A 17,675-nucleotide genomic window follows, 5' to 3' on the forward strand; every position below is an offset into this window, starting at 1 on the left:
CTTGAATTATCCCAACTTGATGAACTTTTTATGTAGCCCAAGATTTTAATTTTCTGTAGCCCATCATCATGTAAGCCTCATACTAAAACCATTTTCAGCTTCAGAACACCTGCTATTTTCCAAAACTTTTTGTACAATAATAAACAATGATCTCATGTTTCCTAAGTTAATCTACATGTTTTTATTTTCAAATTAGGATGTTTGAAATATTGTGTTAACAAAAAAATACCACTTTTTATTTATATAAACGTAAAGATTTTTTTGGTAAATACATGGCAAACTTTTAACTGGAAAAGTAAAAGAAAATAAAGTAGGCATCCTCAGATATCAATAGAACTAATGTTTTTGAGATGGCACGCCGCAGAGTGACTCAAGTGTAGCTTCTGTTAAAAGGATCTCGAGAACTGTGATGATGCTCAAGGGTGTTACCCTTACAGTTGTGATATTGACATGCATGCTTACTTTTATCAACCAATTTAGAGACCAACAAGCCTACCTTGGTCATCTGGCCCCATATCCAATGAATGGGTGACTTCACCTCACTCACATTCGTTATAATTTTCTTTTTTTTTTCTTCAGTAATTGCATTAACCTCTGTACCTGTATATTTTGGCAGTGGGTTCTGAGCCACATTTGGTTGCTCATTATCACCAAAATTAATGACATTCTTCTTCCTTAACCTTTGAACAATCTTCTTAAAGGCAATGCAAGTCTCTATTGAATGTATCGGAACCCCTGTGTTATATTCACATTGGGTATTAGCATCATACTATTTAGGGTAGGGAGGTTGCATTGGTGATGTATGGTAAGGTGACACAACATGTTTATCATATAAGATCTGAAATAATTCTTTGTAATACTTGGAGATCGGGTCAAACTGAAGCTTTTATCTCTCTTATCTTGGCTCCCTTTTCCATGCCTAGCAGAGTTATGTGTATGATCTTGTGTCTTGAGGTCGAGACGCATTGATGTTATTGGAGTCATACTTTCTCACATTATTAACTTTGTTGTCCTTATTTTTCGTTGACAGATTCTTACTAAACTCACCTCCATCAAGCCTCCCACTCTTGATCGCCATTTTGATCGTCTCTCATGCTGTAGCCAAATCAGTGAAACTCTTGGATGAGTTTCCTGTAAGGTGGCCACTGAAAAGAGCTCTCAAAGTGTTTACGAAAAGCATGTTGGTTTCCTCTTCTTCAAGTGACGAATGAAATTGTACAACCACATCCCTCCACCTCTGAGCATATTGTCTAAAGCTTTCATTATATTTCTTCTCCATTCTCTACATCATGATTTGATTAGGCCTCACATCTTTCACATGCTTATATTGTTCTAGAAAGGTTTTAGCCAAATCCTTCCAGGACTTAATGCGAGTCATGCGCAACTAATTATACCAACGGATGGCTGAACCTGTTAAACTCTCCTAGAAGCAATTGATCAATAGTTGATTATCCCCTATGTATCCGATCATTTTCCTACAAAACATAGTGACATGAGCAGATGGACATCTTGTGCTATCGAATTTTTTAAAATCCAGAACTTTGAACTTGGGAGGTAGCACTAAATCAGGAATTAGACTTAGCTCTTTGGCATCGATCCCATACATGCTAGTGTCTTCTTTCATAGCTCTGATTTTATTTTCCAATTGTTTCCATTTCTCCTATAATTGCTTATTTTTCTCTTTTCTACCCCCATCATCGAAATTTGTGACATCTTCAACTGGGTGTGGGTTTACAAAGGTATCGGGTAAATTTATATGCACTCTTCCTGGCTGAGCAGTCATTTTTTGTGTTCTAACATGCAGTGGTGTAAAGCCAGGAGAATATAGGGGTTCTTCAATGGAACCAACAGTTGGAGCCTTTCCATGATCAACCTGTGGTTTAAAGCCCGAGGAATACATAGGTTCTTCAATAGTATCACCAACAATTGGAGTCTCTTTCCGATTTATATTATTTACTTGTAACAAGCTTGCAAGTTTTTCCATCATATCATTATGTGCTTTCAATATTTGTTCACGCATCTCCTCTTGAGCTTTCCTAAAACTTTCTTGCATTTCGAGTTGGGTTCTTTTAATTTGGGCAATTCTCTCATCCATTACCTTTTTTCGGGTATGGTATAGATACTTAGAAGTTTTCAGTATTCTGACATACAATCATTTTATTAATATTGATATTTTATTAATGAATATGAAATATATGACTATTAATGAATAAAATGCAATATGAAAAGTAAATGCAATGCAGAAAATAAAAATGCACAATGCTAGGTGTTGATTCTGGAATGATTCCTTAGAATAACTTTTTATATTAGAAACGAAGTTTGATTACAAGGCTTAAACATATCACATATAGATCTAAGCTATCTACCCTAATTGTTTCATGTGCCCAAGTAAATCCAAAATCCTCTAAGCTTCTTCAGTCTCGGGTTCCAATCCTTCTCTTATAGTAGCAGTTTCGTGTGCTAAGTCAACTAAGTACTGAGTCACTCCTTGAGCATCTTCCAGGTAGCTTGCGATGAGGTCATCCCTTTGCTTAACTCTCCATTTAGCTTGTTCCCAATGATGGCGCCATTGTATAACTCCTTCATATGAGACTATGGACAGTTCACTCGCCCTTCTCTGAAAATCTTGAACCATAACCTCAAGTTCATTCACATGCTTCCTCAAATTTTCAACTTCTCAACGGTTTAAAATGCCTTCTTGAATTCGATACTGTCATAAAGATGTTTCTAAACTCAAGACTCTACCCTTCAATTTCTCTTTTTGGGCCTGACTCTCTTGTAGTTGTTGCTCTAATACACCATTTTCTTTCGAAAGTAGCTTTACCTAATGTCTATTTTGCTTGAGCTCTTCGCTACTTTCCCCAACTTCTCTTTTTAAACTTACCACTTCCTGTCTCCATTCAACAAGTGATTTATTTGAGCTGGTGGTCATCTGATCTTTTACCATTCGTTGGCATGATAACTAGAGATCATCAAAATCCAATCTGAGTTATTTTTCTATTTTTTCAATCCGATCAGCTCGACCTTTTTTAGATATCAATTTATAGTCCTTTTTGGTACACCTCATCCTCCATTTTCTGTAATGTTTCCTTCTATTATCTTCTTTCAACCTCAAAATCATGCCTAGCTAATTATAACGGAGATGGTGTCACTCTAAGATGTTCTTCCATGGGATAAGTATTTTTGGGATTGACTATTGGGATATTGTCATTAACTCGGCTACTTCTTCATTCCTTATAGTCTTGTGATAGCTTCAATTCGAAAATGAAGAGATTTACTCGGCGAGTTTGCTTCCATGAATCAGCGACTCCTTTGACATTACTTTTGTACTGCTCTCCTTTGAACGCAAACTCTGACCCTAATAAATCACATGTTGCATAAATAGACTATCTTGACCCATATTGCCTGGAAACCATTAAAGGAGCATATCATACAGAACCCCGTACGAATGGCAACAGAACACAATCTCGTTCTCCACACCTATAAAGTATGTCTGCAGAGATATTTCATAAAGGTCGCCATAATATATCACTATCTCAAATATCTTTGAAGATAACCATCGATTTCTCTTTAGTGAAATCCTCAGGCCATTCTCGAGAAAGGAAATCCTTCAAAGGCGAAAACCCTTCTAGAAACACTCGACCAGGTGCCCTCTCGACGTGTTTAATGTGATTAATGATCCAAACTAGTAGCAGTGGTGCGCACCCTATGAAGCATCATTCTCCTTCTCATCTGCAGAAATTTAAGGAAAAGAATGTCTCTGCCAAAATAGCTAGAACTGGATCCATATGTGTGTCCAATCTCTCGAACAAATCAACCACTAACACATCAACATGCCCCAGGACCTTCGGGAATATGAATAGCCCATAAATACCCAAAGCAAACAGGTTAATCTTCTTTCTCTTATCAGGATGATGGTCAATTATTTCTCTTAGAGCGGTCCAGGTAATGTATTCACTATCTCCTTTCTTTTTCATGCTTCTTACGACCCATTCTTCACACATACTGGTCATTAAAATCATTTTCTTATTAAAAGAATGATTGTTTGGCAACTTGGTGTAAACCTTTTCTACTTGGAATCTCGGACAATGAATCAAAGTATGGTACTCCTCTATGGGAGGTGTGATATCTACTCAACCAAAAGTAAAGTAACTATAAGTAGGATTCCAGAACTGCTCAAGAGCCCTAAACAAATTTCAATCAATCGGAACATCCAGGAGATAATAGATGTCACCATTGAGTTGATAAAACAACTGCTTATCGGCTACTTCCCATTTTCCCCATATTTTTTTCAACTCGCTCAGGTCATTTTGACGGACATTGATGTGTGTGTACCCAATCAGATCTGACACGTATCCAGGCTGTAAGCTATCTCCATTGTAAGTTGGGACTGCTCGGACCATCTCATAACATCTGCATTGTTTTCTACCTCTTTTTGAATCCTTCGTTCCATATTACTAGCCTTCTATATGGACATCGATCACGGATCAACACCATGGAATGAATAGTGTAATGCAAAAATGAAAGCAAAATAGAATAAAATGACAAAAGAAAATTAGTCAGTAATCATCAAGAAATTAATCGAACATAATACAATTTGTTAATAAAATCTACCCCACATGTTGGTTACCCAATCATGCTTTAACAGATCCTACCCAAACATGATTTCTACCTGCATGCTTTGTTTATAGAAAATCCTAACCTTATGACAACTAGTTCGCATGCTTATTCGAAAAAATAAACCTATATGTATGATCTCTAGTTCGCATACATTTATTCGAAGCAATAAAAATTAAAAGACTCTAAAGAGATTTTACTTATGTACTCTCCCCACGGGATTCTTAAGGTCTGGGTTAGGCTCTATCTGGGTTCTAGGTTCACTATATGATGGGTTCGACTCTAAAGTACAAGGTTCTCGAATTGTCCTTGTCGATGCCCTTTAGGTTGCTAGACCCTTAGTCCTGGCCCATCACAGGCTTTCAGATCGAGTTCAATTCGAGGGGACACACCTATTTATGTCCATACGGAGGTGAAAACCATCATGATGACCATAAGATGTGGGCCCTAGGAGTGATCCATTATCCCACACAGAGGTGAAAACCACACGAGGGAGTAGTTTCTCGCTCCTACATAAATAGGATGGAACGAGGTTTTAGCTCATGTTATGCAAATGCAGTTATGCAGTGTTTGAGGAAAAGCGAAAACAAAACAAACAACACAAAATAGAATTATCAAAAATCTTGAACATTTATTTAATCTGAAAATATTAGCAAACAAATTAGTACAACTATTTAGTGATTAATCAAATTACAAACAAAAATTTATTTAAAACCACACAAGGGATCAAAGGTTAAATTAAGAAGAATTTATAATTTTCATCGTAAAGACAATTAATTAATTGACTAATGGCATGACCCTATAAAAAAAGTCCCTAGTGCATTCACCAAGCTGTTGAAATGATTTTTCTTCAGAAAACAAATTTAATTTTTTAAAATGTGATTTTTAAAAGATCTCGTCTCAAAAAAATTGGTTTTGCCCTTTAATAATAAAAATAGTTTGAGGAGTCGCCACCAAGATTTGATTAGGATGTGATTGGGCACCTAAAAACATATTTGTCATTTTAATAAAAATATTAATTTTAATTTAAACAATAATTTTACGGTATGCGTTACCAAAAATTTGAGTTCGGGAGTCAGTTACGCGTGGGGAAGGATTATCATCCCCACAGCGCCCTAAATCGGTACATAGTCGATTAATTAGTTATATTTGCAATTAAATTTACAAATTCTAGTTTAATTTAATTTAAGATCCCATACAAATAATATTCTTTGAATTTTAGGATGAAACACAATAATATTTAATTATTTCCTATCGAGAAGAATCAATCTCTTATGCGTTAAAGCAGTAAACTTTTACTCCAATCGAAATAAAGAAATATTACTATTTCGTCCTAAAATTCAATATTAATACGAGTGCTATTTATTTTGAGATCCCATTAAAAATATATACAAAAATAAAATGATAATTAAATACATATGTCAAACAAATATGATTAACTAATTATTTTACAAACCTTTGATGATAATAAGGATGTTCAATTATTTAAATACATTGAGATGAGACCTTATATTCAATCTAACAGTCTTTTCTTCGTGAATTTAATTAAAAGAACATATTTTTTTCTTAATCCCAAATTTTAACCATAATCAATTTATTTGTGTCACTTTATGGGATACACTTTCATTTTAAAATTATTGAAAGTGACTTTCTTATACGTTAAGACGGTCACTTCACAATAATCTTAAAATGAACGAATATTACCCTTAGCCAACCTATTTTGATTCGAGTTAAGTAATGCTTATAAGGTTTCATATATTTTTCATGCAATTTAATTAAAATAGAACCTAGACCGATATGCACCAAATTACATATTTACATACATAACATGCATAAAAATAATAATACAATATATATATGTATCATATTAGTTATCAAAGTATATTACACTTAGGAAGAAAAGATTAATAATATAACATATATGTATAAATTTAAAACCCATAAAAACTAACATCAAAAAATTTGTATGCTTTTATATATATTTTTAACTTAGGTTAGAAATAATTATTATACATAAAAAAATGCAAAACGCACACACACACACACACACACATATATATATATATATATACAGTAGAAACTCTTTAAATTAATACTCTGTAAATTAATAAACTCTCTAAAATAATAAATTTGTTCGGTCCCGACTTGGGCCAATGTAAAAAATTGAAAAACTCGATAAAATAATAAGATAATAATTTTTCGTGAGATCCCTTTATAATTTTCGGTCCCAAGAAAATCATAAATTAATAATTCATAGAAACTGAAAAAAATATATTACACTCTATTGAAATATGATTCAATAGTTGTCTGTTTTCCTTTAAAGTTCAAGTCTATTTGGAGCTCATCTCTAACTTTTCTTATTGCATCCAATAGCTCATGTGTTGTATTTTTGTATTGTATCATAAAATTGTGAAGAGTGTTCGACGCCATAAGTGCTTCCTTTCGCGTAACAGGCTCCAAAGACACCGTATCATCTTCGCCGTCATCCTCTACATTATTCTCAATGATAGTACCCATAATATCTTCTAAACTCTGAACCTCCGAACATGCTTCATTTTCACATGGGTAGTTCATTAGATTGTCGATATCCATCTTATTACGATAGCCACATTGATTGATCATAGTCTCGAGGTCTTGAGTTTCTTCATCAAAAGTGGATTCATCCAAATTTCTTGCAATGTCACTAGCTGAACGAATTTTTACAGTGTCGGAAGCAATTCGTTATTGTTTCTTTTCGAACATCTATCGTCCAAGCTGGGATTGCCAAATTGATAGCATCAAGGACATTTATCTTCCCTAGATCAGATTTTCCCACCTCATAACCTTCCAATATTTTGCGGTAAAACCTTCTACGGTAATGCATCTTGAAAGCTCTTATTATCCCAGCATCGGAAGGTTGAATCTTTGATGTCATGTTGGGTGGCAAGAAGAACAACTCAACGTTTCTTAGCCCTTCAATATTTCTTGGATGTGCTGGACAATTATCCACCACAAGTAGAACTCTTCTACCATGCATCATTTGGTCAAATGGACGAACATATTCATCAAAAAGCACACTAGTCATCCATGCTTTTTTGTTATCTTGATATTGACAATCCAAGCTATTCATGTTGACATTCTTGAAGCAACGAGGCTTTGCATATTTCCCAATAATCCATAGAGGGATTTTTCAGAGCCATCTTCATTGCAACAAATAACTACCGTCAGCCTTTCTTTATCTTGTTTTCTTCCTTCAAGTTGTTTTGTTTCCAGTGAATGATCAGTTTGTAGCCTATTAAACAACCCAGTTTCATCCATATTGAAAACATCTTTCATAGGGAACTAATCAATTTTCTCCCGAATCGATACCAATTTCTGCTCCATGTCTTGTACATCAACAGACCCACTATCGCCAAAATGAAGAAATGACTTTATGCCATGTCGGTGCTTGAATTTCCCAACCCATCCTATAGAGAAGTTAAAATCTGAATCATCATGAGGGTACACGAGTTTCATTGTATCTCTTGCCTTCTGCAAAATTAATTCTCCTGTGATATTCACACGTTCTTGATGTTAGAGAAACCACTCATAAACAACCTTCTCCATGTCAGGATATTTTGCTGGTTTGTGTCTTTTGATCTCTGGTATTCCCTTTTCTATTTCAGCAGAGAGATAGTCATCTGACCGCTTAAGTGTGTTTGATATTGTTCCTTGACTAAATTTCAACTGAAATTTTCCCTCAAGCCATCTCTGCAAGTCTTTTTGTGCGCTTGCAGGTTTATCTCTCTTGTACTCACACAACTCCTTACGTATTTGATCTGACATAGTTGATTTTGCAACACCTTTTAGATGAGAATATGGTTTGAATACTCTAACACATTCATGTAATTTATATATTCCAAACTTGCTTAAGAATACATTGAACACATTTGTTCCTCTTGTTTACATTTACTGTACTTCAAATGTCATTATTGATTTCCAATGCATATGAACACAGTACATAGTTACTAATTTACGTTGAGTCCCAAGGTTCGCTGCAACGTAATTCTAAGAGGCATAGACTAATTTGTCTTTTTGTTTGGTATGTACAGTATAATTACTTAAAAACTCTTTAAATTAATAATTATTAATTTATCGATAAATTAATAACTCTCTAAATTAATAAATTTCTCCGATCCTGACATTATTAATTTATAGAGTTTTAATTGTATATAGTATTTAAAAAGAAAAATAAATGAAATAAATAGGTATATACAATATAGAATATTTTATAAATACATAAATATGTATATATGAAAGAATAAAGTATAAGGATTAATACATATTTAAACCATTCGAAACAAGGATTAAATCCCAACATGGCAAAAGACAAAGGACTAAGCATGCTAATAAACCATATCATTCATAACAGTATTTGAAATAAGCAAGGATTAAAATGAAAAATCCGAAAGCATCATGTCCAATGTACAAACTGACATAAACTCGAAATAATTAAGCCTAAGGATAAACATACAACACGCGTAAAACTTACGAGACAAAAATAAGAAGCTTAAAAATTTACATAGGGATTAAAACACAATTTTACAAACCAAAAGACCCCCCTCAAGTGATTTACCCACGCGCGAACTGCTGGTTGCTCTAGTACCTAAAACAACGCTGTTTTGAGTCATACATATATACCTCTTTATGGGATTTCAAGGAACCCTATCTCCCATTTATCTTGATTGGTCGCTTCTCCTCTTCTCTTTCTCATTTCCTTTTTTCTTTTTCTTTTAACTCACAAAACGTTTTGGTCACCACTACTACCGGCCCCGATGAGGGGCTAAGACCCCTAAACACCTAAAACTAAACCCCCTCACCTAAACCAGCACTAAGCCCTTACCAAAACCCGAAAACAGACTCCCTCAAGCCTCTACAACCACTCGACCGAGGCTAGGGAACGATGAGTTTACTTTCGTTTTACACATGTTCAGATCATAAGGCTAGTAACGAAATTCTTTGACGGGGGAAGGTAAAGTATTTTTATTTCCTCTCTTTTTTGAATATGTTGTTTTTCTCACTTTTTTTGAAAACCCTCTTTTATTTTCCTCCTTTTTTTATTTTCTACCCCCTCTTTTTTCAAAGCCGAGTCCCCTCTCTCTTTTTCAGATCTTGTTTATATTCTCCTTTTGTGTGTTTAGTGTGGCTAAGCCATAGAGAAATGATTTCTCTGAAAACTCATTAAAAATTAGATCTCATTCTGAGTAAATCTGATTTTTTAACAAGTTTGGTATGGATTTGGATACTGTTGATGATGGTTTTAGATTTTTTTTATTTTCCTAATTGATTTCATTTACTGCTTGGCTTGATTTGCTGACAAGGGGTAGTTGAAACGGGGACTGGATCCCCGGGAACAAATGATCGGAACAGTGGCAGCGGTGAGAGGCTAATGCTGGTGGCGGAGGCTGGAACTAGGTTTCAGAAAACCCTAATTGGATTTTTATTGGGCTGGAGTTTGGACCTGCTGAGCTGTTTGGTTTGGGTTGGATGGGTTTGTAAATGTAATTTCGGGCTTCGGACATGGGCTTGTTGGGCCAGTTGTAATAAGTCTGTAAAAAATAAAAATTAAAATTAAAATAAGAAAGTTAATTAATAAATAATAATAATAATTCATAAAATATCTAGCGAAAACGATTGTCTACAATATGACTTTTCAAAAAATTTGACTTTTTGGTCAAAGTCAACGGGCAAGTTAACAGTCAACGGACAGGTAAATGGTTAGGTCAAAGTCAAGACTCAGACCAGTGCGAGTTGACTCAGGTTGGTTCGGGTTCACTCAGTTTGATTCAACTTGACTAAGTCGGATCAAATAGATCTAGTTGGGCTGGTTCAGTCTACATGGACCGTTTCTATAAGGGACATGGCTGGAGGAGGAGTCCCACGCGTACGAGGCGGCGGCGACGGGGTCGAGGTGGAAGCTAATTACTCCAAAAACACCCAATCAACATTACCAAGCCAAATCAACACTCAAAACAACTAAAATTGTCAGAATAAAAAACAAAAAGGCCAAAACGCTTACATCGACAGCGGACGAACGAAACTGGTGACGTCGAAGTAAACCACCAGCTGGGTTTTGAGCGCACAGAGGTGGAGAATTCAATGGCGAGGGCGGTGATGCAAGAGGACGGCTAGATCGGCAACAATCGAGTGAAAACTGAGCCGCTAGGGGTTTTCGGTGGTGATTCAAACGTCGATTCACGTTGATTGACGACGAATCACGTTACAGTGGTGCTTGGGTTTTGGTTGTCGGTCGACGACGAGTCAAATGGGAGTTCGAAACCCCTCATCCACATTTTCCACATTTTATTTTTCCTCTACCGATCAAAAATGGATAAATTAAGGGTTAAGTCTATAAACTTCCTACATATTTTAAACCAGTTTGTAAGTTTTGAAAACTTGCAATTTGGTCCTTAAATTAATTAAATTAATTTATAATTTTTTTATTTTAAAATAGGGTTTTGACAAAACCCTATTTTATCTAACATTTTTATACAATGAAAACTTCAGTAATACTAATTGTCGTAACCGGTTTTCGTCCGGGCACGAAATATTATACTTGGCAGGGAAATTGATGTGAATAAATAATTTTGAAAATAATTTGGGAGTCGCCATCGGCCTTTTGGATCAGGTAGGTCGAATACCTAAAGATTATTTTCTTTAAAAGAGTTTTAAGAAAACATCAATAAAAAATTAACTGATCTGCGTTTATAACCAAAAATTCGTTTTTTTTAATAATAAAAAGGGATTCGTGGTCGGTTACGTTTAGGGAAGGATTAGCACCCCTACAACGCCCAAAATTGGTACTTTTTAATTATAAATTGTCTCTATTATTAAAATTTAAAAATTCAAAAATATATTTAATTTATAATCCTATTATTTCCAAATTATATAAAAAAAATATTTATTTATTTAAAAATATCAGAAAAGAACTTCTAGGTGCCTTAAGACAGCTCTTTTCTTTGATATTGATAAATATTAATTTAAATAATATTGTTTAATTTTTAATTTTAAAATATCAGAATAGGACATCCAGTTGTATTAAGACTGTCCTTTTCTTCGATATTAAATATTAAAAAAATTAATTACTATTTATTATATATATATTTAGGAATACATAAAAATATTTAAAAATATAAACAAGTAAAATTGAAATAAAAATACCATTAGAGTTATATATTTAAACACAATAAAATGCTAAAAATATTTAAAATAAATGACTAAATTATAGTAAAAGTAAAATTAAAATTAAAAACCTAATTCATAATTAATCAAAATATTAGGGATTAAACATGCTATTTCTTTATTTTATCTATTTAGTGACTAAAATAAAATTATCTAAAATTCAGATATTATAATAAAATAAATTAAAAATATAAACTAGGGATTAAAATATTATTTATTAAAATTAAGGGATTAAATCTGTTATTTATCCTAAATATATTATTTTAATATAAAGGACTAAAATAAATAAAATTAAAATTTCAAGATAAATTAAAAGTATTATGAATTCAATTTAGTGACTAAAATGTAAAGTTTACAAGTTCGGAGGACGGCGGATGGGGTTTAACTATTATCTAATTACACGCATAGTCCTTCCCGAAACGACGTCGTTCGGGAAGGCCTATATAAGGTCCAAAACCGGCTGGCCCGAAGGGCCAGCTTCATTTCTTTATTTTTCTTCTCTCTCTCTTCTCTGAGAGAGAGAATTTTTCTGTCGCTTCTCTCTAAAACAGAGAGAAGCCAGCCGGCCGGCCACCGTCAACCGGTGTTCTTCTGCCGCCGACCACCGTCAAGTCCGCCGCCGGCCACCACATCTGGTGGCCGGAATATTTTTTTTTACACTGAAATGTAGATCGGACCGTCCTAATGACGGTTCCGATAATCTTTTCTTTTAAACGGCTCCCGATCGGAGCAAATCTAAAAAATATACCTTCGGTTTGTCGAAGGTTTTGGTGAGATCCGGTGGTCGGCTTCCTCGATAAGTTTTTCTTCTTCCTTTTTCTTTCTTTTCTATTTTTTTTCTGCGTTGTTGTTGAGATCGTTGGTAGCTTTTTTTTATTTTGTTTCTCTGTATTTCTCTTCTCTTCGTTTCTGTCTCTCTTTTTTGTCTCTGTCCCCATTTTCTTTTCTTGCAGGTTCGGGTGGTGGCTTTTATAGCCACCACCGGTGTGGCCATCAGACCGGTCCGAAGAGGGGGTTTCGGTGAGTCACCGGACTACCAGTGGTGACTCACCCCTTAGCCATGGCGTGGACGGCTGGCGTTGGAGCTTCTGGAGCCTTCGTTTGGGACGTGGCAGCGGCGGAGGCGGCTGGAGCAGCGGCGGCGGCCGTGCGGCCCTAGGGTATCATACCCTAGGGTTTCCATCTGGAGGCTCTTGGACCGTTGGATCATACCAGATCCAACGGTCAGTCTGAGGCGGCTGGCTAGAGGCGGCTGAGCATGGGATTAGGGTTAGGAAACCCTAACTAAAACCCTAAATGTTTTGGGTTTCAGTTTGGTTTGGGTTTTGGGCCGGTTGATTGGGCTTTGTAATTTAATATTATTTATATATGTATTTAATATATATTTAATAATAATAATGATGATGATAATAATAATAATAATAATAATAATGATAATAATAATAATTATTATTATTATTATTATTATTATAATAACAATGATAATAATATTTATAATATGGCTAAAAAATTAGTATCTTCAGCTGCCCCTCTTTGCTCATTCTTGTGTTAACAAGAATAGGGCAAAGATGAAAAGATAATAAAATTTTTTATCCATTTGGCTTCACTTGATCATAATGGAGATATTGAATAAATTCTTCTCTTTCTTCAGATGAGTTCTTCTCATTATGAACTTTCTGCTGGGGATGATGTTGACCTCTTTCTTTCTGTGATAGAGTCATTCAAAAGGTTGAATAAGCTTTTGATGAGTTCTTCTCATTATGAACTTTTTCTAGAAAGGCTGATGCTAATCTATCTCCTTCTGTGATAGAATTATGCAAAAAGTTGAACAAATTCTTCTTCCTTCTTCAGATGAGTTCTTCTCATTATGAACTTCTCTGGAAAAGCTGCTCCATCAAGTGATGGATTTGAGCAAAAGGTTGAACAAATTCTTCTTATTATGAACTTCTTCTTCCTTCTTCAGATGACGAGTTCTTCTCATTATGAACTCTACCTGGCAATGTTGATCCATCAAATGATGAATTCAAACAAAATGTTGAACAAGTTCTTCTCATTATGAACTTCTTCTTCCTTCTTCAGATGAGTTCTTCTCATTATGAACTTTTTCTGGAAAAGATGATCCATCAATTGACGAATTCATGTAAAAGGTTGAACAAGTTCTTCTCATTATGAACTTCTTCTTCCTTCTTCAGATGAGTTCTTCTTATTATGAACTTTTTCTGGAAAATCTGATCCATCAAATGATGGATTTGAGCAAAAGGTTAAACAAGCTCTTCTCATTATGAACTTTTTCTTCCTTCTTCAGATGAGTTTTTCTCATTATGAACTTTTTCTGGAAATACTGATCCATCAATTGATGAATTCATGTAAAAGGTTGAACAAGTTCTTCTCATTATGAACTTCTTCTTCCTTCTTCAGATGAGTTCTTCTCATTATGAACTTTCTTTGGAAAAGCTGATCCATCAAATGATGGATTTGAATCTTTGCTAAAATCTTTGAAATTCCTGTTAAAATTTTAACAAGAATAAAAATGAATGAAAATGCATCTATTTTTGCAAATGCCTAAATATGATGCATGAATGTTAAGTTGTTTGATTTCAGATTGGTGAATTGAGTATTTCTTCAATTGTAAAAACCCAATAGATCTTTCTTCTTCAAAACAAAGAATCTATCATCCTTGACAAATGCAGATGTAGATATAATGTCACAAAACCTCTTGAGAATAAAACTCAATAGTATAGGCTCTTGAAAAGCTTGCATTCAGGCAACATGTTGATTCTGATAACAATTCATCTGATTATGAAGTGACCTTTCAAGATGATTTCACAGATATCGATAGTTCTTCTAATACCAAGAAATCTTGAATTCTGATTCTGATGAAGAGAATAAACTGTTATACTTGACAAAAATGGGATTCTCAAAGGCTGAAGCTTCAATAGCCATGTAGAGACGTGGTCCAGATTCATCAATTGCAGAATTGGCAAATTTTATATGTGCTGCTCACATGACTAATGTTACTGACACATTTCTTCCGGTACAAGATGGGAAGCCATTATGCAATGATCCCAATTACAAGAAAAGGCGAAACTTGGGCTATGATTTTTTAAAGGAATAAGCAAGAGAAGCTTGAAAAGAAACTTCTTAATGAAGACGATCATGCAGTTCATCTTTTAATTCCAATGATTGGTTCTGTAGTTCTTACCAAACCAGATCAAATAACTCAAAGAACACTTCCAGAAGATGCTATTGAGTCTCCTTATTTCTACTATGAGCAAATTCATCTTTTAAATTCAATGATTGGTTCTGCCAACCAGATCAGATAACTCAAAGAACACTTCCAGAAGATGCTATTGGCAAATTCATCTTCTAAATTCAATGATTGGTCTAGGATATCACAATACTTATTTGATGTAGAGCCAGAATTTGTAGATTCGAAGCATTTCCATGCTACTACACTGAAAAGGGCTATATTCATAATTCTGCCAATTAAGAACATATTTTCTCTTATTCTGCTTCCTCCATGTACTGATGCTTTTCCATTGACAAAGAAATGATGGCTTTCATGTGATCCAAGAACAAAGTTGAACTGTTTATAAACATGTACAGGACGTGCCAAATTGACAGAAAGGATCTGTAAGGCTCTTGAAGCTTATGACAATGAGCCACCTTCGAGTGTCCAGAAGTATGTTCTTGATGAGTGCTGAAAATGGAATCTAGTATGGGTTGGAAGGAATAAAGTTGCTTCACTTGAACCTGATGAGGTGGAAATGCTTCTAGGTTTCTTTAAAAACCATACACAAGGATCTGTATAGAGATATGTTTCCCAGTGATATCAATGTCTTGTTTCTTTTTGCTGGAATCAGTGCTACAAAGATCGCCTTCTACTGTCTTAGTATATCTTTGAAAACAGAGGTGCAAGAACTGAATGGTGATCAGTTGGAGCAATTGATGAGTAGATTTGGCGGATTCGACCTTGTTGTCGGTAGCATCCCGTGTAACAATCTTAATGTTCATGGCTTTAAGATGATGATGATTTGTTTATTTCGTATTCCATGTTTTTTAAAAATATTAACATAAAGTGATATTCAGAAATCTTTAAATTATTTCAAAATTATGTTAATTCATAGAAGAATAAATTGAATTTTCGAAAATAAATTGAATATCAAATAAATTGAACTTGAAATAGATAGAATTGTATTCAAAATTTATGACAAACATAAGATTGATAAAAATTCAAATGTCTCAACAAATTATTAGCATAAGTATTTCTAAATTAATCAAGTTGACACAATTTAGAGAAATGATGTAAGCTTTTGTCTGGAAGATCTCAAACGTTGTCGAAATGCTTGTAGATGTGAAGTTTCTCCCAAACTGTCAAAATCTTAAGAGGGTTCAATTGGCAGATGCCTAATATCAACCTGCATTTGAGCCGCCTTTTCAAGTTTTCAACTCAAATCCTTCCTTTGGTTACAAGATGCCCTTTGCGGGTTTTCACCTTGACCCTCCTTTTTCTTTTTTCTCTTTTTTTTTCTTTTTTTTTTTTTCTTTTTTTTTTCTTCATTTTTTCTTCAAGCATAATATTTCTTGACAGAATTCGAGTTTATTGGATTTTTCAGAATTTTTCCATCCATTTCTTCTAAGATCAATGCTCCTCCGGAAAAGGCCTTTTTTACAACGTATGGCCCTTCCCAATTAGGCATCCATTTCCCACGGAAATCTTTATGTATAGGCAAGATCTTTTTTAGTACTAGATCACCCTCTTGGAATTCTCTTGGATGTACTTTTTTGTCATGAGACTTCATCATCCGTTTTTGATACATCTGTCCATGGCAAATAGCTTTCAATCTTTTCTCCTCAATAAGGTTCAATTGATCAAATCTAGCTTGGATCCATTCAGATTCATCCAATTTTATTTCTCTCAATATTCGAAGCGATGGAATCTCAACTTCAATTGGTAAGACTGCTTCCATCCCATAGACTAAAGAAAAAGGCGTTGCCCCAGTAGATGTTCGAACAGTAGTTCGGTATGCATTTAGAGCAAAAGGTAACTTTTCGTGCCAATCTTTGTAAGTTTCAGTGGTCTTTGTAATGATTCTCTTGATGTTCTTATTTGCTGCTTCAACTGCCCCATTCATCTTTGGACGATATGCCACTGAGTTTGCATGTTTGATCTTAAACTGCGCACAAAGTTCGGTCATCATTTTGTTGTTCAGGTTCAGAGCATTATCTGTAATGATCCTTTCTGGTAGGCCATACCGGCAAACTATCTCTTTCTTTATGAATTTGCAGACTGTGGACCTCTTAATATTGGTATATGAAGCAGCTTCAACCCATTTGGTAAAATAATCAATTGCCACAAGGATGAAACAATGTCCATTCGATGCTTTTGGTGTGATTGCTCCAATGACATCTATTCCCCACATATAAAATGGCCAGGGTGCTGTCATTACATGTAAAGGAGATGGGGGTACATGAATCTTATCTGCATATATCTGGCATTTATGACATTTCCTTGCATAATCAATGCAATCTGTGTACATGGTAGCCCAATAGTATCCATATCTCATTATTTTTCTGGCCATAGAAAGACCATTTGCATGTGTTCCACATATTCCACTGTGTACTTCTTCAATGACATTTCGAGCTTCGCTGGTATTTAAACATCTCAATAGCATTTGATCATTGCTTCTTCTATACATAATCTCTCCATCAAGAAAATATCCAGCAGCCATTCTTCTCAAGGTTCTTTTATCAATTTCTGATGCATTTGGTGGATAACTTTGATTTTTGATATATTGCAGAATATCATGATACCATGGTTTACCATCTACCTCTTCTTCCACACTATAACAATGTGC

At 34.6% G+C, this 17,675-nt stretch overlaps 1 pseudogene; it reads right to left on the reverse strand.

Moving 5' to 3' along the window:
- Window positions 1-2,404: 2,404 nt before the first annotated feature.
- Window positions 2,405-8,565, reverse strand: LOC120196520 (annotated as a pseudogene).
- Between the last annotated feature and the right edge of the window lie 9,110 nt (window positions 8,566-17,675).

The sequence above is a fragment of the Hibiscus syriacus genome, unplaced genomic scaffold (assembly GCF_006381635.1).
Source record: "Hibiscus syriacus cultivar Baekdansim isolate YM2019G1 unplaced genomic scaffold, ASM638163v2 tig00117034_pilon, whole genome shotgun sequence".
In the NCBI taxonomy this organism is placed as follows: Eukaryota; Viridiplantae; Streptophyta; class Magnoliopsida; order Malvales; family Malvaceae; genus Hibiscus; species Hibiscus syriacus.